This window comes from Microcaecilia unicolor, chromosome 13 (genome assembly GCF_901765095.1).
Source record: "Microcaecilia unicolor chromosome 13, aMicUni1.1, whole genome shotgun sequence".
NCBI classification, from domain to species: Eukaryota; Metazoa; Chordata; class Amphibia; order Gymnophiona; family Siphonopidae; genus Microcaecilia; species Microcaecilia unicolor.
The window spans coordinates 41650157-41670174 of record NC_044043.1 but is presented as its reverse complement, the minus strand read 5'-3'; the positions used below and the strand labels follow the sequence as shown (position 1 = coordinate 41670174).

At 42.9% G+C, this 20018-nt stretch overlaps 1 protein-coding gene across 1 annotated transcript in view; it reads right to left on the bottom strand.

Moving 5' to 3' along the window:
* Window positions 1-20018, bottom strand: part of NF1 (neurofibromin 1) — a 464504-nt gene that overhangs the window by 16754 nt on the left and 427732 nt on the right.

Genomic DNA, 20018 nt, shown 5'->3' with positions numbered 1-20018 from the left:
TACCCCATTCCTTGCTTCCTTATACCGCATTAATTTTTCTAATTAGATAACCCGGCGTGGCCGGCCACAACGGGGCTCGTTTTTTTTTTTTTTTTACCACGACCGCTACGTTGCCATGGCGTTCGCCGCGGGGTCCAAAACCCATTTGTGCGCTGCGTCGCCATCACCGCATGTTCATTCAATGAGACCCACGCTGTAGGTAGTGGGTAGGTACCATGCTGCACCGGCTAGCCACGTGGCCGGGCAAAAAGACCTCATTATAGGTCGCGGTTAACTACACTAGCACGCATCTCGTGACCTGGCATGCAAAACTCGCTGTATGTCGCTGCTACGGCAACAGCCCATGAACTGGTAAAATTGTGAGTCGCCAGCACCGCATGGCCGGCTAGGACGCAGTTAACAACCCTGGCGACGTAATCATTATAAGGGGATTATAAAGCACCACGTGGCCGGCCCATGAGACCTCGGTGTAGGTCGTGGCCACTAACATTAATGCCTGAACCGCTGTACTGCGGATTATGAGCACCTTGTGGCCGGCCAAAAACGGGTACTGCGCTGTAGCAAACCCGCCTGCCATGCACCATGGGCTGTGTATGTGGGACTCTCCAGCCTAGTGCACGGAATCCCATGAGATAGGCAGCTAACCTGAGATGGCCGGCCATCCTGGAAAAAGCTAAACGGGGGTCGGCAGGAGAAAGCTAAAACACCTTGCAGCCACACAAATTTTTAAATGTCCACGTACCGTAAAACGTTTCTCGATTCGTTGGAATATCGTGCTCTGCTGGAAGAGCTTCTTTGACTGTACTCTGCACGAGCTGTGCCTGGGGTGGATACAAAACGTGTACCTGTAAAATTTCAGGAGCTGCTGCCCAGAGTTGCTCTTCTCCTGCCTCCAAATTCAAAAGGACTTCCGTGTGCAGTTTGAATTCCTCTCTTCTCCTCCCTTGCTCCTCCCCTTCTTTCCTGCCCCCTCCCCTTGCTACCCCTGGTTTCCCTCCCACTACTACCTCTGCTCTCTAGCTGGCCCTCCCTGTACCCTCCCCCACACTTGTCTTCGCTGGCCTTCAGCCCGGTTGTGGTCAGCCCCCCTTTAACGGGTGTGCCTGATTCTTTCCTTGCTTCCATCTTCTTTTCTTTCTACCTACTTTAGAAGATTTTACAGAACAACAGTCTCAAGTCTATGACTGTTCCCCTGGGGAAGACTTATTAATGGGTATTCCTTCTGACCCATTTTCAGCCCCATATGAAACATATGAAAACTTTTATATAGCTTGTTGAATTAAGACTGGACAAGTGGGGTCTTTGGTGTGATATTATTGTGTCAGAATCTACAGGGGACAGGAAATGTGGCTTCTATTCATGCATCTGTGCAAGACTGCACTGGCTCCCAATCAAAGAACATATCAATTTCAAAGCCCAGACTTTAATCCACAAGATAATACACGGAGAATCTCCAAACTATATGATAAATCTGGTCGACCTTCCAGCAAGAAACATGTCTGTATCCTCCCGAAAGTACCTCAACCTGCACTACCCCAGCTGTAAAGGTCTCAAGTACAAAACTTATTATGGATCCAATGTCTCCTTCCTGGGCAGCCGTCTATGGAACGCTCTCCCTAGACCTATCCGAGCAATCCAAGACCACCTATCATTCAGAAAAGCACCAAAAACCCATCTATTCAAACAAGCCTACCCAAAAGACCTAGATTAATCTCATGAACCAATCTACCTTACATATACTGAAGAGAAAATGACATTGACCCAGAATCTATCTCCCACCTTACCCTCCTCTCTCTATCACCTGTCTCTACCTACCTACCCATCCATTTACTACCCATCCATCCTTCTATTATGTTATACTTAATTTCCTACTTTACATAACAAAATTCTATGTTACCTATTACTATGTAAGCCGCATTGAGCCTGCTTTTAGTGGGAAAGTGTGGGATAAAAATATAATAAATAAATAAATGTCCTGGTGTTGGGATACTGACTGCATAGATACATTGATAGAGGCCATATCTTTAGGCTATTGCACCAAAGCTGGTGGAGGAATATGTACTGTACTGGTGTGACAGCACTGGAGCATAATAGCTTGCTTAGGGGTTGGTGTCAGGGGCGTAGCTACGGGTGGGCCTGGGCCCACCCAATTTTGCCTCGGGCCCACCCAGAAACACACATCCATTTCTCACCCTCTCCCACCCCTGCCGCGGCGCTTACTATTGGAGCTGCCTGGCAGCAACTCACAGACGTGGCGTCCTGCTCCAGGGCCTTCTCTCTGCCGTGTCCCTGTGTAAACAGAAGTTGCATCAGTGCAGCGGAGGGCGGGCTCCGGAGCGGGACGCCACGTCTACAAAGTGCAAGGCAGGAGTGGGAGAGAGGATCGCTGCCAAAACGCCGCCGCCGCCGATATTCATGTAGCGGTAATGATGAAGTAACGACGGTATCCGAGGGCTCGCGGCAACGATATTGTCTGTGGAAGGCGGCGCGGGACCTCTCAGCCACGTCACACTGATGACTCTGCGGTGTCTCACCCCTAAGACACGGACTTCCTGTTTCTGAGAGGGCAGGAGGGGCGGGACTCCCGCCCCTCCCACCATCACAGAAACAGGAAATCTGTGTCTTAGGGGTGAGACACCGCAGAGTCATCAGTGTGACGTGGCTGAGAGGTCCCGCGCTGCCTTCCAAGGACTGCATCGTTGGGTTTAGTGGTGAGGAGCTGTTGGCGGTTGAAGGGGAGAGAGCTGCTGTAGGGGCAGGAAGATTTGAGAGTGCCAGAGAACAAGAAGGGGAAAATTGGGATAAGAAAGGACACCGAGGACTGAAAAATAGAAGACATGCTGGATTGGGGGTGAGGAAAAAGGACACAGAGGAGGACAGAAAATAGAGGAGATGCAGAATTGGGGGTCGGGGATATAGGGAAGGAATGCTGCTCATAAGAGAAGGAATGGGGGGGGGGGGGTGGACACAGGGAGAAACAGGACATAGAGAGGGCATGCTGGTTATGAAGGAAGAATGGTGGAAGATTTTGGATACCCAGAATGAATGCTCACAAGGGTTGCTGGATAAGTGAAGGAATGAGGGAAGGAACGGCAGAGGGGGGAAGAATGGATGCAGGGAAGGACTGGACACAGAGAGGGGTTGATGGACATGAGTCAAAGAATGGGAGAAGAATCTGAACACAAGGAAGGACAGGATGCAGGACATGTTGGACATGAGATAAGGAATAGGGGGAGATTATGGCTACAGGGAAGGATAAGAGCCGGGTCACAAAGGTGAGGTGCTTGACATGGGGGAGGATAAGAGCAAAAACACGGAGGGAGGATAAAGACATGGACACAGAAGGGAGATGGCTGGTGGACATGGAGAGAGAAGAAAAGTCAAATGGACTGAGGATACTGGAAAAAAAGTTAAGAGAAGACAGAGGAATGCAGAAACCAGAGACTGGGACAACATGATTAGAAAAATAACATGACCAGACAACAAAGGTAGAAAAAAAATGTTATTTTCTGTTTAATGATTGGAATATGTCATGCATGAGAACTGAGCATGCCTATGGTGCCAAAGCCAGTGTCACTAGCATGGAGCAGTGCCTTTGACTGCTGTGCTTTTCTAAACAGGGGTCTGTGGGCTAGAGATCTTCACCAGCTAAAGTATTTCATTTTTGTAAGTTCATGGTTGGGGGGGGGAAGGGAAGAGGAAAAGCATGCCCACCCAACCTGCCCACTGGCCCACCCAAAAACTGCCTTCTGGCTACGCCACTGGTTGGTGTACTTTATACATTCAGCTGCTGCACCATCATTTGCGTCATCTGTGCTATAGTATAGGAGTTTGGGACTATTTTCAAGCTAAACTTCTCAGAGTATTGTTTTTGCCCAGACCAATGGGATAGTGAAGAAGAACCAGCTGCTTTCAGCCAAGAGGTCTTAGCTGAGAAGAGATATAATGCTCCCCTTTCTTTCATTTTTGGAAGTTAAAACTGATTTGGCAGCTTTGCCCTTATCTAACATCTAAAGATCTAGCAACAGTATCCTTTGCCTTGATTGTATGAAGATAAGATCAATTTAATTCAATCTATGTGAGACTGCTACATAAATGCCACCAGCTGCAACTGTCACAAATTATAGACTGGTGGCTGGGAAAGGGGATAAGGGACCAATGTTGAAATCCCTCTATTGGTTACACATTCAGCATAGGATTGCATTTAAGCCATTAATGATGGTCTTTAAAGTGGTTACAGGACTGGCCCTGAGATATTTATAGCTCATCGTTGTTAATCAAATGTATTAAATCCCATTGTGCTCTAGATGTCTGTCCCACATATTATAATGGCTCCTATTCCTTTCAAACAATGGCTTCTCAGCTTGTGGTTTATCTCTAGCTTCCACAGGGGGAATAATACTTTGCCTATCTTGAAGGCCCCTAAACTGGATGCTACTGACCTATTCAATTAATGTCCTATAGCAAATATTCCAAGATTCAACCATGCCATATTGTTAAACTTGGTAAGTGAAATGAACGTGACTGGAAATGTTTTGTCCTAGTTTGCAGGATTTTTGTGGCACATAACATATAGAGTGAGAATGACATCTACAACTTCAAATATTTGGAAACCAATGACAGGTGTGCCACAGGGGTCCCCTCTTTCTCTCATCTTACTTAATATTCTAATGTCAACACTGGGTCAATTTTTTGATCATTCCAAAGTGAGCTTATACTTGTATACAGACAATATAAACATAGTTGTTCCTTCTCCAACCTCTTTAGATGCTAGTACTGTGGATATCTATTCGTGTTTAAAAAAACAAAATGGAGAGTTGGGTTACTCAATATGGTCTTAAACATAATACTGATAAAACAAAAATCTTATGGTTAGGACCAGGGCCAGTCAAACCGGGTAAGCAAGGTATGCACTGCAGGAGAGCGCATGCCTTCAAGGTCACTTTTCAAGCAATCAACCTCTGCTGAGTATCTAATCTCTGCTGCTCATCTCAGTCTGGCTCCAAAGCTGTCAGCTCTCTGTCCCGTCCCCTCCCCCCTCCCAAGCAGAGAAATACCCTCCTTGTTGTGTTTTCAGAGGACGTCACTGCTCCAACTGAATCTGGCTCTGAAATAACTGGTGGGAGCTCAGCTAACCTCTGTCCTCTGCCCAGAGAGGGCAGAGACAGCACAGCAGAGCCTGGACCCTTGTTTTGTCAGAGACTGCTGTTTAGTGCTGCACCTGACCCACCCTTTTCCACCCCCACCTCCAACACAGCAACTCACAGGACAGGAGGGCTAGATGCCTGCTTTCAATTCCTAACCATCACCTATCTCTCATTCCCACTTCAGTAACTCCTGTTAGTCTGTCCAACTCAGATTGTAGAATATGTTAGTTTATGCTGATTAAGTCTGTCCTAGCTAGATCCTAAGCTGTGCTCGATGGGAAGGCTATTGTGCTGCATGCAGAGTCTAACTTCTTAGGATTTCAGGTTAATTTTTGAAGAATTTGAAGAGGGGCTATCTCTGTTCTACATGTGTGACTGCAAGGCCAAGTGTCTGAATAGGGATCTGTTTGTTAGATTCTGAAATTTTGATAACACATTGTTTTTCAGAGTTGGCAAGACTGTCTGTTCTAATTCCTGGTCTGTGTGCTAAGTTATTTTTCTTCTATACTGGTGTAATATTTTCAATGATGCCATGGCTGGTAAAAGGGGTGTGTCTACTGTGGGGGCGGAGCCATAGTGATCCCGCCTCTGGATGGGTAGGGGCGCCGACTAATAGACTGCAGGAGGGCACTAGAAACCCTAGGGCCACCATTCATACAATTGGATTGTCAAAATCTTTTGGTTCAGTCTAAAGAATTTGTATTAGAATCTCCTTTGAGGATATTGGGAGTCATAACTGACTAATTTGACGATGATACCACAAATTAAATAGCTTAATAAAAAGGTATCTGTCTAGTTGTTCAAGTTATTATATTATTGCAGTTAATTACTGAAACCTGTTATACTTAGGTTGTACAAAAATAATGAAACGGCTGCAGTTGTTGCAAAGTACCGCAGCTAAATTAATTTGGGGGAAACATACATTTGACAGAAGCACTCCATTATTAATTGAGCTTCATTGGTTTACTGTTAAAGCACATTGTTTTAAAATGTATGTTCTGGTTTTTAGAATTTTTCAAGGTCAGGTATCAGAATATTTAATTCCATTGATTGTGCTTTCATCTTCTGAGAAATTTTTACACTTGAAAGATAATCTAATTCTTCAATATCCTTCAATGAAGTAAGTGCAGTTGAAGAGATGAGATTTCATTCTGCTACTTTTGCATAACAGGCTGCAAGTTGCTGGAATGAGCTTCCTCTGAGTGTTAGGTCTGAAAAATGTTATTTAAAGTTTAGGAAATTATCGAAAGCATTTCTTTTTCAAAGATTTTTATAACCTCCTCTTATATAGTCTGATATATACAGAAATGTTAACTGCACTTATCTGAGCTTGTAGCGGTTATCTGGACTCAAGCTGAGCACTACTAGAGCACCTAGCAACGCGGTGGACTTCGCTCCTAAAGAAGCTCATAGCAAAACAGACACTTGCTGTAGAGCGTCCCCAGCCAGATAACCCCTACAAGCTCAGATAAGTGCAGTTAACATTTCTGTATATATCAGACTACATAAGAGGAGGTTTTTGACTGATAAGGAGCTCGCCTGATATCCACTTCAAGAAGAAAACTCCTTCAATGATGGATATTGTAGGCGTCAACCACGTACAGATAATCTAATCGTTAACAGAGAAGGTTGAGCATCTGAAGTATTTTCCTCCTTATAAATTTCAATAGCATAAATTTCAGTAACATACTATTGAGAGGTTTATTTGCTTTGTTCAAAATTTAACTAGATATCATATTGTAATCTGCACTGAACTGGTTCAGAAAGTAGCACAATTTAAGTTTTTTCATTTAAATCTCTTTATTATTATACATTTTATACAAGCATATCACTTGCAAAAGAAAAAATTCCACTATGGTAATAATTCTAAGGGAAATTATCTGTACACAGATTAAATAATTCTATAGTTTCATATAAATCCACTACCAGAGTCCAATAGTCCTATAAAGGAGAGAAAGGAAAATAATCTTTACATCAAATTGAGTTTCAGACAGGTTTCTGTTCGGTTTTTTCTTATATAAGAGCTCTTCTAGCTGTTATAAAGGAGGACAATTGGTCAGGATCAAAATATACATATTTCACTGTTTTAATTGTAATGTTTACAAAAGTATGTTCCAGGAAGAATCCTGTACTGATAGGGTAAGGGGCAGTTGGCAATACCAGGAGCCACTCATATGAAACTAGGGAGTACAAGACAAAGGGAATTTTTACTAGTTGCACTAATTTGCTGGAATATGCTCCCAGGAGTTTCAGAATTGCATAGATCATATGGATTTTAAGAGGAGGGTAAAGATGTGGTCATACATATTGAGAAGAGGAAGGGGAGTGCCATGAAACACTATTAAGAGCTAGGTTTGGAGACAACATGCAATAGGAGGTAATAAGAGGAAAAGAGGGTAAGGGCTAAGAATTGGGGTTGGAGAAGCGGTTTATGACTATGTTATAAAAAGGAATTGTTTATAATTTAGCTGTACTTGTAAATAATTTCAGGGTCATGAAGAGAGATGACACACAAACTGAAGCAAGTAAGCACATAACTAAAACTTATAAAATACAGAAAAAGTTACACACAAAATCTGAAACCAAATTTTACCAAGCAAATCCAGTTAAGAAAATAGACCACACAAAACAGAACAAAAAAACTGTGGTAAGGCAATCACTCTGTCATAAACCACCTCAAAGTACCAATGGCATATCTTGAACAAATGACTTCTCAAGAAAAACACAAGTGTTAAGGTAAAAAAAATTAATTAAAAAGTCCACCACCCAACCTGGTATTCCTGTTCTCAAAATGGCCAATTCAGTCACAAGTATCCAGTAGGATCCCAAAATGTAGACAGATTCCAAGTTACTTACCACCCCACCCCCCACTTCCCCAGGGAAAAGCTGTGGATTTCCTAAGTCCACATTAATAATGGTTTATTAACTTTTGCTCCAGCAAATTGTCCAAATGTCTTTTAAATCCAGCCAAACAGCTTATAGAGCATTGAATTCCAGATTTTAATTATGTGCTGGGTGAAAAAATATTTTCTGCAATTTGTTTTAAATGTAGTATTTAGTAACTTCATTGTGTGTCACCTATACTTTTAGTGCTTTTCTTTTTTCTTAAGACTTTAATAACACAATTTACAAAGTAAAATGCAAAGAAAAAGCTGATTGGTCTCTCAAGCATATAAGGTAAACAAAAGAATAAAGAAATAAAAATTGTATATACAGCTAACAGCCCACATCACAAGGAGAATAAACAAGAATACAGCTAATATATCAGGTAATTTCAGAACAGAATAATCTACAGACTCCATATGTACCCACTAACATACACTTAATACATCCATTTCCCTGTTCCGCCCCCCCCAACAGATAAGATTGTTGGCTTCAATTGGTGAAAGGATTTCCTTCTATATTATGTGGCATAAGCCACTGTGGGGAAAAGCTGTAACCTTTTACAGTGTTTCCTTTTTTTTTTTTTTTAAAGAAAGATTTCAGAATTAGATATTTATCTTGCTCTGCTGAAAAGGAGACTAGGAGGGTATCAGGCGTAGGTACATAGGAGCTGGCTCTGTGGGTGCTTCAGCACCCCCAATATCAAGAAAATTCCTTGTATGTGTTCATGGAGGGGTTATTTCCATTGGACTTGGAACCACAATAATTTTGAAAAGTTAGCTCCTATGTATAGGTATATTGTCTTGAGAATCTTCCAGAAAATACAAAATATCAAGACTAGTAGAAGAACTAAATTTATCAAACCCTCTTCACATCCCTTCCACAGCAATCATAATAGAAACATTACAACATATAGATAATACAATGCTCTCAGAACCAGGTAACTTTAAAATCTCCTTAAAATATTTACAAAGTAATATATCTGGAGACTGTAGGTGAATCTGGGGAAACAAAAATTCCTAGAACTTAATAAATTCTCAAGAGATTCTAGCTTAAGATGAATCCTCAGGTTATCCTTGAGACCAAGGAAGCTTGAACAGTTGACACTTGAGCCTTAATGCATTTACACTGCTTTTCCAAGACAACAAACTTACTGTCCAGAAAAGCTAATGTCAACCTCTCAACATCCAAACCACAAGGACTAGAGACTTAATGCTGAGATTCAACAATGTCCTCTGATTTTGTCTGATTTATTGCCTGGGACCCCACCCAGAACAGGAACATACCTGCTGATCTCCGAAAGCCTTTAGACAGCAGGCTTGTCCAAGTTCGGTCCACAAGGGCTGCAACTAGGTTAGGTTTTCAGGATATCCCTAATGAATATACATGAGAAAGATTTGCATGCCCAATGCATCCACTATAAGCAGATCTCTCTTATGCATTAAGGATGTCCTGAAAACCTGGTCTGCTTGCAGCCCTCAAGGACTGAACTTGGATAAGTCTGTTTTAGAGTGTTCTATATTGCCCTTAGCTCTAGGAATTTTGTCTGATTAGGCTGTTACTGAGCAGACCCATAGGTGTGAAACCCATCTATATGAGCTCCTCAACCCAGTTTGGACACACCTGTCATTAGTATTATTTGAGTCTGTGGAATTTGAAAGGGTATGCCTTTTGTCAGTTACAATAATTCATCCATCATTATAGTGAGTCCATAGAAAATTGGTGACAGATATTACCTATTGGAGATTCCCAGTAGCCAGAATCCACTGTGTGGATAAAGGCCATTGGGTCTCCTTCAACTGTTTCAAATGGAGGCATGACAAGGGTATTAATGTGCATTCGGGATACTACTGGGCTCATCCACACCCTTGTCACCTCTCGTTTAGACTACTGTAATCTGCTTTTTGCTGGCCTCCCACTTAGTCACCTCTCCCCTCTCCAGTCGGTTCAAAACTCTGCTGCCCGTCTCACCTTCCGCCAGGGTCGCTTTACTCATACTACCCCCCTCTCCTCAAGACCCTTCACTGGCTCCCTATCCGTTTTCGCATCCTGTTCAAACTTCTTCTACTAACCTATAAATGTACTCACTCTGCTGCTCCCCAGTATCTCTCCACACTCGTCCTTCCCTACACCCCTTCCCGTGCACTCTGCTCCATGGATAAATCCTTCTTATCTGTTCCCTTCTCCACTACTGCCAACTCCAGACTTCGCGCCTTCTGTCTCGCTGCACCCTACGCCTGGAATAAACTTCCTGAGCCCCTACGTCTTGCCCCATCCTTGGCCACCTTTAAATCTAGACTGAAAGCCTCTTTAACATTGCTTTTGACTCGTAACCACTTGTTACCACTCGCCTCCACCTACCCTCCTCTCTTCCTTCCCGTCCACATTAATTGATTTGATTTGCTTACTTTATTTATTTTTTGTCTATTAGATTGTAAGCTCTTTGAGCAGGGACTGTCTTTCTTCTATGTTTGTGCAGCGCTGCGTATGCCTTGTAGCGCTATAGAAATGCTAAATAGTAGTAGTAGTAGTAGTAATTTTCGAAAGAGAAGGACGTCCATCTTTTGACATAAATCGGAAGATGGACATCCTTCTCCCAGGGACGTCCAAATCGGTATAATTGAAACCCGATTTAAGATGTCTCCAACTGCACTTTGCCACAAGGACGGCCAAAGTTCAAGGGGGCGTGACGGAAGCACAGCGAAGGCGGGACTTCAGCGTGCCTAACACTTGGACGTCCTTGACCCATAATCGAAAAAAAAACAAGGACGTCTCTGACGAACACGTGGACGTTTTCACCCGGACCTGTTTTTCTTACGACTAAGGCACAAAAAGGTGCCCGAAATGACCAGATGACCACCGGAGAGAATCGGGGATTACCTCCTGTTACTCCCCCAGTGGTCACTAACCCCCTCCCACCCTCAAAAAAATCTTTCAAAATATGTTGTGCCAGCCTGTATGCCAACCTCAGATGTCATACTCAGGTCCATGACAGAGCATGAAGGTCCCAGGAGCAGTTTTAATGGGTACTGCAGTGCACTTCAGGCAGGCGGACCCAGGCCCATATCCCCCCCCCCCCTACCAGTTATATTTGTGGAGGGAACAGCAAGATCTCCAGAACCCACCACAAACTCACTGTACCCATATATAGGTGCCCCCCTTCACCCGTAAGGGCTATGGTAGTGGTGTACAGTTGTGGGTAGTGGGTTTTGGGGGGCTCAGCACACAAGGTAAGGGAGCTATGTTCCTGGGAGCAATTTATGAAGTCCACTGCAGTGCCCCCTAGGGTGCCCAGTTGGTGTCCTGGCATGTCAGGGGGACCAGTGCACTACAAATGCTGGCTCCTCCCATGACCAAATGGCTTGCATTTGGCTGTTCTTGACATGGACGTCTTTGGTTTTGAAAATCACCAAAAGTCAGAAATGTCCATGTCTAGGGACGACCAAACCTAGGGACGTCCAAATTTAAGGATTTGGACGCCTCGGACGGTATTTTTGAAACTAAAGATGGACGGCCATCTTGTTTCAAAAATACGGATTTCCCCGCCTTGCAAGGACGTCCAAATCATAACTTGGACGTTCCTTTCGAAAATGCCCCTCTGTGTGTCCCAACATCCTCAACAGTTGCCCAACTGATTGCTGACTCCTCTGAAATAATCCTTTGTTGTGGAAGAAAGATGGATACTAGAATCATCTCTAACATGGCTCCTATGAACCCTGGTAACTCCGACACCCAAAAGGTCAAGAACGCTATCTTTGCTTCTTCTTGAGAAAAATACATCCAAATAGAAAATACATGCACTCCCAGTTTACATAGAAACTCTGCAGCTACTGCTAGCATTTTGTAAATGCCTCATGGCCAGAAGGCAGTATGCAACTCAGGTAGTGGTGTTTCCCTACAATGAATCTCAGATACCTCCTGTAACTGGTATGTATCTGTATGTGAGTAAAAGCACCCTTGAAGTCTAGAGAACCTAGCCAGACCCATTTTTGGAGAACTGGTTTAGGGAACTCAGGGAAACTATCCTGAACTTTTGTTTGATATCTGTTCAGGGCCCTTAGGTCTGGGATCAGGCAGAATCCATCAGGACACAGCTGGAATAAAATCTCTGCTCTTTCCCCCCGGTGGAACGGGTCCTAGCACATTGGCTTCTAAGAAGGAAGAGAGTTCCTTTATAAGTATTTCCTGATGCTGAGGGCTTGATTTTGATACTCTCAAAGGGGCAATTTTGAGAAAAAGATCCAGAAATTGCAGAGGGTACCGCATCCAGACTATTTTGAAAACCTACCGCCTTCCCACAAGGGGCTAGCAAATTACAAAAAAGGTTGGCCTCCCTCCCACAAGAAGGTTGATCTTCAAATTACCAGAACAAACAGGGGGGTCTCCCACATTCTCAAATACCCCCCCTTTTCAGGACTTTGTGAAAGGCACCGTCACAACCTCCTTGTACAGGTCAAGGAATTGTTAAATATCCAATGTCTCTGTCCTGGCTATTCTTCTGTCTCTAACTTAAATGGGATGGCTTGCGCCATCTCCCTACAAATCAATAAAAGAGTTCTTCTGGTGGCAATTTACATCTCGTGAGTTGTGGAGTGATCTAGGAGGAGGCCTGGATAATGCTCCTCTGAGACTCCCAGGAATGAACAGAGTCACTCATAAAATATTCTAGAAGTGTTGTTTGAGTCTCTGCCTGTCTCGTACTACTGACCACAGGGCCAGGCCTTCATGGGGGATTTGAGATAGAGGCTCCCAGATGCATTAGCGAAGCTTCCACCCTCCCAATACACTGGAGGTTGACACCCATGAGGCTAACATTGACTCCAAGCCCCTTCGAGGCCTCGGTGTCTAGGTGTCTCCTGCAGGCAGTCCATGGGTCTTGAGGATTGGCTGGATCATCATGAGCAGCTCCTTGAAGGCTACCACTGACAAAAGCATGAGCATTACATAAGGAGTGGCCACACCTTCTGGGATGTATCAGAACTGGGGTCTTGGGTCCATGGAAGCTACTGAATCCTTTCTGATATCATGGAGGATGAGCGGGTTCTCTTGTTGAAAGCACTTAGAGGACGTGTGACCTTGATGCCTAGGTGCTATGCTTCAATGCTTTTGGTAAGGGTCAATGTTAAGATGCCTCAGTCTCTACGTTACTGACATTGTGCTCCCTTAGTATTGAAGATAAGCACAAATCCTTAAGAATATAAGCCTTGCCATACTGGGACAGACCAAAAGTTCATCAAGCCCAGTATCCTGTTTCCAACAGTGGCCAATCCAGGTCACAAGTACCTAGCAATATAGCAAAAAAGTAAAACAGATTTTATGCTGTTTATCCTAGAAAAAGTAGTGGATTTTCACAAGTCCATATTAATAATAGCTTATGGATTTTTCTTTTAGGAAATTATCCAGATCTTTTTTTAAACCCTTCTAAGCTGGTTACTTTTAACACATTCTCTGGCGATGAATTCCAGAGTTTAATTACACATTGAGTGAAGAAACATTTTCTCTGATTTGTTCTAAATGTACTACTTAGTAGCTTCATTGCGCGCCCCCTAGCCCTTATATTTTTGAGAACAGTAAACAAGTGATTCACATCTACCATTTCCATTCTACTCAGTATTTTATAGATATCCATCATATCTCCCCTCAGTCGTCTCTTCTCCAATAAAAAGAGCCATAGCCTCTAACCTTTCCTCACAGGGAAGTCATCTCATTCCCCTTTATCATTTTCGTTGTCCTATGTACCTTTTCTAATTCTGCTATATCTTTTTTCATATGTGAGGACCAAAATTGCATACAATATTCAAGGTGCAGTTGTACCATGGTGCGACACAAAGGAATTACAATACGTAAGTATATAAGTAATGCCATACTAGGAAAAGACCAAAGGTCCATCGAGCCCAGCATCCTGTCCCCGACAGCGGCCAATCCAGGTCAAGGGCACCTGGCAAGCTACCGAAATGTACAAACATTTTATACAAGTTATTCCCGAAATTGTGGATTTTTCCCAAGTCCATTTAGTAGCAGTCTATGTTCTCCATTCCTTTCCTAATAACTCCTAACATTCTATTTGCTTTCTTAGCCACTGCTGCACACTGAGAAGAGGGTTGCAAGTAACAACGATGACGCCTAGATCCTTTTTCTGGGCGGTGACTCCTAATGTGGAACCTTGCATCACATAGCTATAATTTGGGTTCCTCTTTCCTACATGCATCACTTTGCACTTGTTTACACTAAATGTCATCAGCCATTTGAATGCCCAGTCTCCCAGTCTCATAAGGTTCTCTTGCAATTTAACAACTTTGAATAACAGAGGCAACATCTAGTGACAAGGATCTCTCCACAGAATACTTCTTAAGTCTGAGGAGTCACTCTTCAGCTTCATAATGCTCTTGGAGATAGAAGAGATAATGTCCCTGACTCTTATGACAATCTCCAATACTAGTAAGTAGCAATGTTTGCATTTTAGATTTGAATTTTAGATTTATTTAATTGCCTTTTTCCAAATTTGAGCTGAAGAAAAGTTACAAATTAAAGTACCCAAGTTATTTCCCTGTCTAAGCAGACATACTTTAATTTGTACCTGAGGTGTAAAAAAAAAAAAAAAAAAAGTAAGTAACCCTGACTTCCCTGTTGCTCCGATCAGTAAGCTACTCCTCTACTCTACTCCACTTGTGAGTGGGACGCAAAAAGACAACACAGATCTCTCAGTAAGCTACTCCTCTACTCTACTCCACTTGTGAGTGGGACGCAAAAAGACAACACAGATCTCATAAGTGCTGCTGTTTGTCATCATGTGGTTGCTGGTAAAGTAGGCATGGAATATAAATTTAATCTGAGCTATGGCTCCATAAGGAACAAACAAAAAACAACTAAGGGGTGTTTTTAAGCTTGAAGAACCAGAAACTGACCTGTGATTTTTTAAAAATCGTCATTCATAAGAATTCAACCCATCCCTACTTCTATTTCTTCCAGACTGCAACATCAATGAGCATGTTACTCTGTCTGAACTGATCACATTGTGATAAATTAATGTGTTGGAGGAATCACGTGGCTCAATACATTCCCTTTCTTATGTTTGACTTATTCTAATAACCTCTTAACAAAGATCCCTGATTCCCAAAACCCAAGATTTTTTTTTCCTCCTTTAGAAGTTAAACATGAACAGTTTTCCTGCTTCAGAAGCAGGCTAAGTGTCCTTCTAGGTCTCACTGAAGTTCCAGTCAATGCTTTTTAATGAAGTGGCTATTTCTGTCTCAGCTTGTAAATGAACCATAGAATCCTTTCTGAGCAGAAGAGAATTTTGCACCTAGACTGACTCCATTTAATAAAGTACTGGCTTAGCCGTTAGCTTTGAAACACATGACTTCCTTCAGTCTAATGAATGTATAATTCAGTTCTTCAGAAATCCTGGACAAAACCAATGAAGCTGATAGCGACATAAAAACCTTTTAAGCCTAATTAAAGAGCAGTATGATTTATAGATACTTCATATCTACAAATAAAAGTCAAACAAACAGCTTGTAGGTGAGACCTTTTATTGGATTAATAACTTCACGGACTAATACAGCAGCCCACAATACTGTATTTAAATCTTTTACAGCAAGCACCCATTCTTTCTGATCAAGCATGTAACACAGTAAGTGACGGCAGAAAGACCTGAATGGTCCATCCAGTCTGCCCAACATCACATTCATTCTCAATTCTAGATTAAATCAACAATGTAAGTGATATTAGATACTTGATCATGGTCTTTCTTTGTTGTTTCTGGGACATAGACTGTAGAAGTCCGCCCGGCTCTGTCCTTATGTTCCAATTACTGGATTACCATCAAATCCTATATGAATTCGTCTTGCCATTTACAGGACACAGACCGTAAAAGTCTGCCCAGTCCTGTCCTCACGTTCCAAATTACTGGAATTTCTGTCGAAGCTCTCTCCAGACCATCCTAAACTGGACTGCTATATGCGGCACTCAGCCCTTACAAGCCAACCCAGCACCGGCCATAGTTGATACAGCCAGAGTTGCCATCTAAGCACCACTTCATATGCAAAAACATATACAACTCAAAGTTGTTTTTTTTATACCACTCATTTTCTAATAAGAGATCCTCCGTGTTCATCCCACGCCATTTTGAATTCTGTCACTTATTTTCTCCACCACCTCATTCCAGGCATCAACCATCCTCTCCGTGAAAAAGAATTTTCTGACATTACTCCTAAGTCTACCACTCCACAACCTCAATTCATATCCTCTAGGTTTACCACTTTCCCTTCTCTGGAAAGTATCTGTTTCTATATTAATACCTTTCAAGTATTTAAACATCTATATCATATCTCCCCTGTCCCTTTTCTCCTCTAGGGTATACATATTTAGGTCTTCCAGTCTCTTGTCATTTATCTTTTGGCGCAATCCCCATTATTATTTTTGCGCCTTCCTCTGGACCGCTTTAAGTCTTCTTACACCTTTAGCAAGATACGGCCTCCAAAACTGAACACAATACTCCAGGTGGGGCCTCACCAATGACTTATATAGGGGCATCAACACTTCCTTTCTTCTGCTGGTTACATCTCTCTCTATACAACTTACCATCCTTCTGGCTACAGCCACTGCCTTGTCACACTGTTTCGTCACCTTCAGATCCTCAGATACTATCACCCCTAGGTTCCTCTCCCTGCCTGTGCAAATCAGCCTCTCACCACCTAACACATATGTCTCCCTTGGATTTCTACTCCCTAAGTACATCACTCCGCACTTCTTTGCATTGAATTTTAATTGCCAAACATTAGACCATTCTTCTAATTTTTGCAGATCCTTTTTCATGTTTTCCACTCCCGCCGGGGTGTCCACTCTGTTACAAATCTTGGTATCATCTGAAAAAAGGCAAACCTTACCTTCTAACCCTTCAGCATTTCGCCAGAACCACTTTAATCTCCCTCAATTTCCTAGGATGAATCCCATCCGGTCCCAATGCTTTGTCTACCTTTAAATTTTCAAGTTGTTCATAAACACTTTCTTCTGTGAATGGTGCTATATCCACTCCATTCTCATATGTACCTTTGTCAGTCAATTGCAGTCCTTCTCCAGGATTTTCTTCCTTGAACACAGAACAGAAGTATTTGTTTAGCACGTTTGCTTTTTCCTCATCATTATCCACAAAGTGGTTCACAGCATCTTTCAGTCTCACAATTCCATTTTTAGTCTTCCTCATTTCACTAATATACCTGAAAAAGTTCTTGTCGCCCCTCCTTACATTTCTAGCCATTTGTTCTTCTGCTTTCGCCAGACGTACATCTCTCTTGGCTTCTTTCAGTTTCATCTGGTATTCCTCTCTATGTTCCTCTTATTGAGTTTTCCTGTATTTGATGAATACCAGCTCTTTAAGCTTTTATTTTCTCAGCCACTTGCTTGGAGAACCATATTGGTTTCCTTTTTCTCTTGCTTTTATTACTCTCTTTACATATTTATAGCTCCTTTCAGCCTAGACCACTGCCTTTCTACTTGTATATTCTCTCAGCCCATCAGCTCTTTCTTCAGGAATTCCCCCATTTTACTAAAGTCAGCATGTTTGAAATCCAGGACTTTGAGTTTTGAGTGGCTGCCCTCCCCTTTAGCTCTTACATCAAACCAAACAATTTGACTATCACTGCTGCCCAGGTGGGCACCCACTCAGACATTAGACACATTTTCCCCATGTGTGAGCACCAGATCTAGCGTTGCTCCCTCGTGGGTTCCGTCACCATTTGTCTGCGCAGAGCACTTTGAAAGGCATCCATGATCTCTCTTCTTCTTTCTGATTCCACAGATGAAATTTTCCAATCCGTAGCCAGCATGTTGAAATCTCCCATCAACAGCACCTCTTTTCTTTCCCAACTTTTGGTTTATCTGTAACCAGATCGTTATCTAGTTCCTCCGATCGTGTCGGAGGTCTATAGACAACACCCATGTAGACAGAGGTTCCATCATCTCTTTTTAAGGTGATCCATATCGTTTCTTCTTTTCCCCAAGCCCCTGGCATTTCAGACGCCGCAATATCGTTTCTCACATACTACTACTACTACTAAACATTTCTAGAGCGCTACTAAGGTTACGCAGCGCTGTACAGTTTAACAAAGAAGGACAGTCCCTGCTCAAAGGAGCTTACAATCTAAAGGATGAAATGTCAAGTTGGGGCAGTCTAGATTTCCAGAATAGAGGTAAAGTGGTTAGGAATAGAGGTAAAGTGGTTAGGAGCTGAAGGCGACATTGAAGAGGTGGGCTTTGAGCAAGGATTTGAAGATGGGCAGGGAGGGGGCCTGGCGTATGGTGTACAGAGCTACTCTTCCACCTTTACGGCCATCTCTACCCTTCCCAAATAAATTACAGCCTGGTATGTTTGCATCCCATTCATGGGAATCATTGAACCATGCCTCTGTGATAGCAATAAATGTCTAAATCTGCCTCTAACATCAGGGTTTGCAGATCATGAACTTTATTGCTTAGACTGCAAGCACTTGTGGTCATCGCTTTCTGGCTACATTTCAGTGGCAGTCTCATCTTCTATTTAGTTTTTTTGTTTGGTCTCACTTACTGCTGTGCTCGTAAGAAGTGATTTGCTAAGATTGTTGTTTTCATTGCTTTCTTTACTACTGTCACATCTTGTCTTTAGCTGGGGTTGACCGTTGGAAGTGACCTGCCTCCATATGCGACCCCCGCCTTCTAGTTTAAACGCCTAGAAATGTATTGTCTGGTAAGCCTCTTTGTGTCAAATTTGGCTAGTTAAAGATGGATTATCTGTCTAGCGTGTTCAGTCCATGTAGGGAGGTAGTAAACCTTTTTTGTTTAACAAAGGTCGTTATTTGAGGAATTCCAAGCTTAGCAATCTTTCACTCAGCACTATTTTGGCTTCTGGCAAGGCAAAGTTCTTTTTTTCTTTTCAAACAGTCTGCACAATTATGGACTTTTTCTTATTTATTCTTCCAGATGCTCACTTGCGCCTTTCAAGCTATTCTTCTCACTAGCAAATCATCTGACATATTCTTTTATCTTTTTTTGCATGAGTTTCTCTTCAAGAGGTCTCCAACCAGATTTCTTTGCTAGTCAAGGGACATTGCCTCTGACACTGGACCTGCTAAAGCCATTCTAATGTAAATGAGAGGTGAATCCCACAACAAAATTTCATTCTTTCCCTCCCAGAGGATCCAGGCAAACATAGTAACATAGTAGACGACGGCAGAAAAAGACCTGCACGGTCCATCCAGTCTGCCCAACAAGATAACTCATATTTGCTGCTTTTTGTGTATACCCTACTTTGATTTGTACCTATGCTCTTCAGGGCACAGACCGTATAAGTCTGCCCTGCACTATCCCCGCCTCCCAACCACCGGCTCTGGCACTGGCACAGACCGTATAAGTCTGCCCAGCACTATCCTCACCTCCCCAGCCCTGCCTCCCAACCCCGGCTCTGGCACAGACCGTACAAGTCTGTCCAGCACTATCCCCGCCTCCCAACCACCAGTCCCGCTTCCCACCACCGGCTCTGGCACAGACCGTATAAGTCTGCCCAGCCCTATCCCCGCCTCCCAACCTCCAGCCCTGCCTCCCGATCTTGACTAAGCTCCTGAGGATCCATTCCTTCGGCACAGGATTCCTTTATGCTCTGTGCATGATATTTAGTTGCTTTAATATGCTGGTCAATATCAAGGCTTCCTAAATCTGTCCTGGGGACCCTATAGCCAGTCAGGTTTCAGGATAGCCACAATGAACAGGCATAATGTAAACCCACATATACTGGGTTTCCAATGCATACAAATGTATCCTCACATATATTCATTGTAGCTATCCTGAAAACCAGACTGGCCGTGAGATTCCCAGGACAGATTTTAGAAGCCCTGGACTATATGACAAGACTGCATGGGATCACTTTTATTGTATCAAAGTAGCATGGTAAATTATGTCAGAAAAAAATGTTTAGATCAGGTCATCCATTTTGGTTAGTTTAGAGCCTCCCATTTA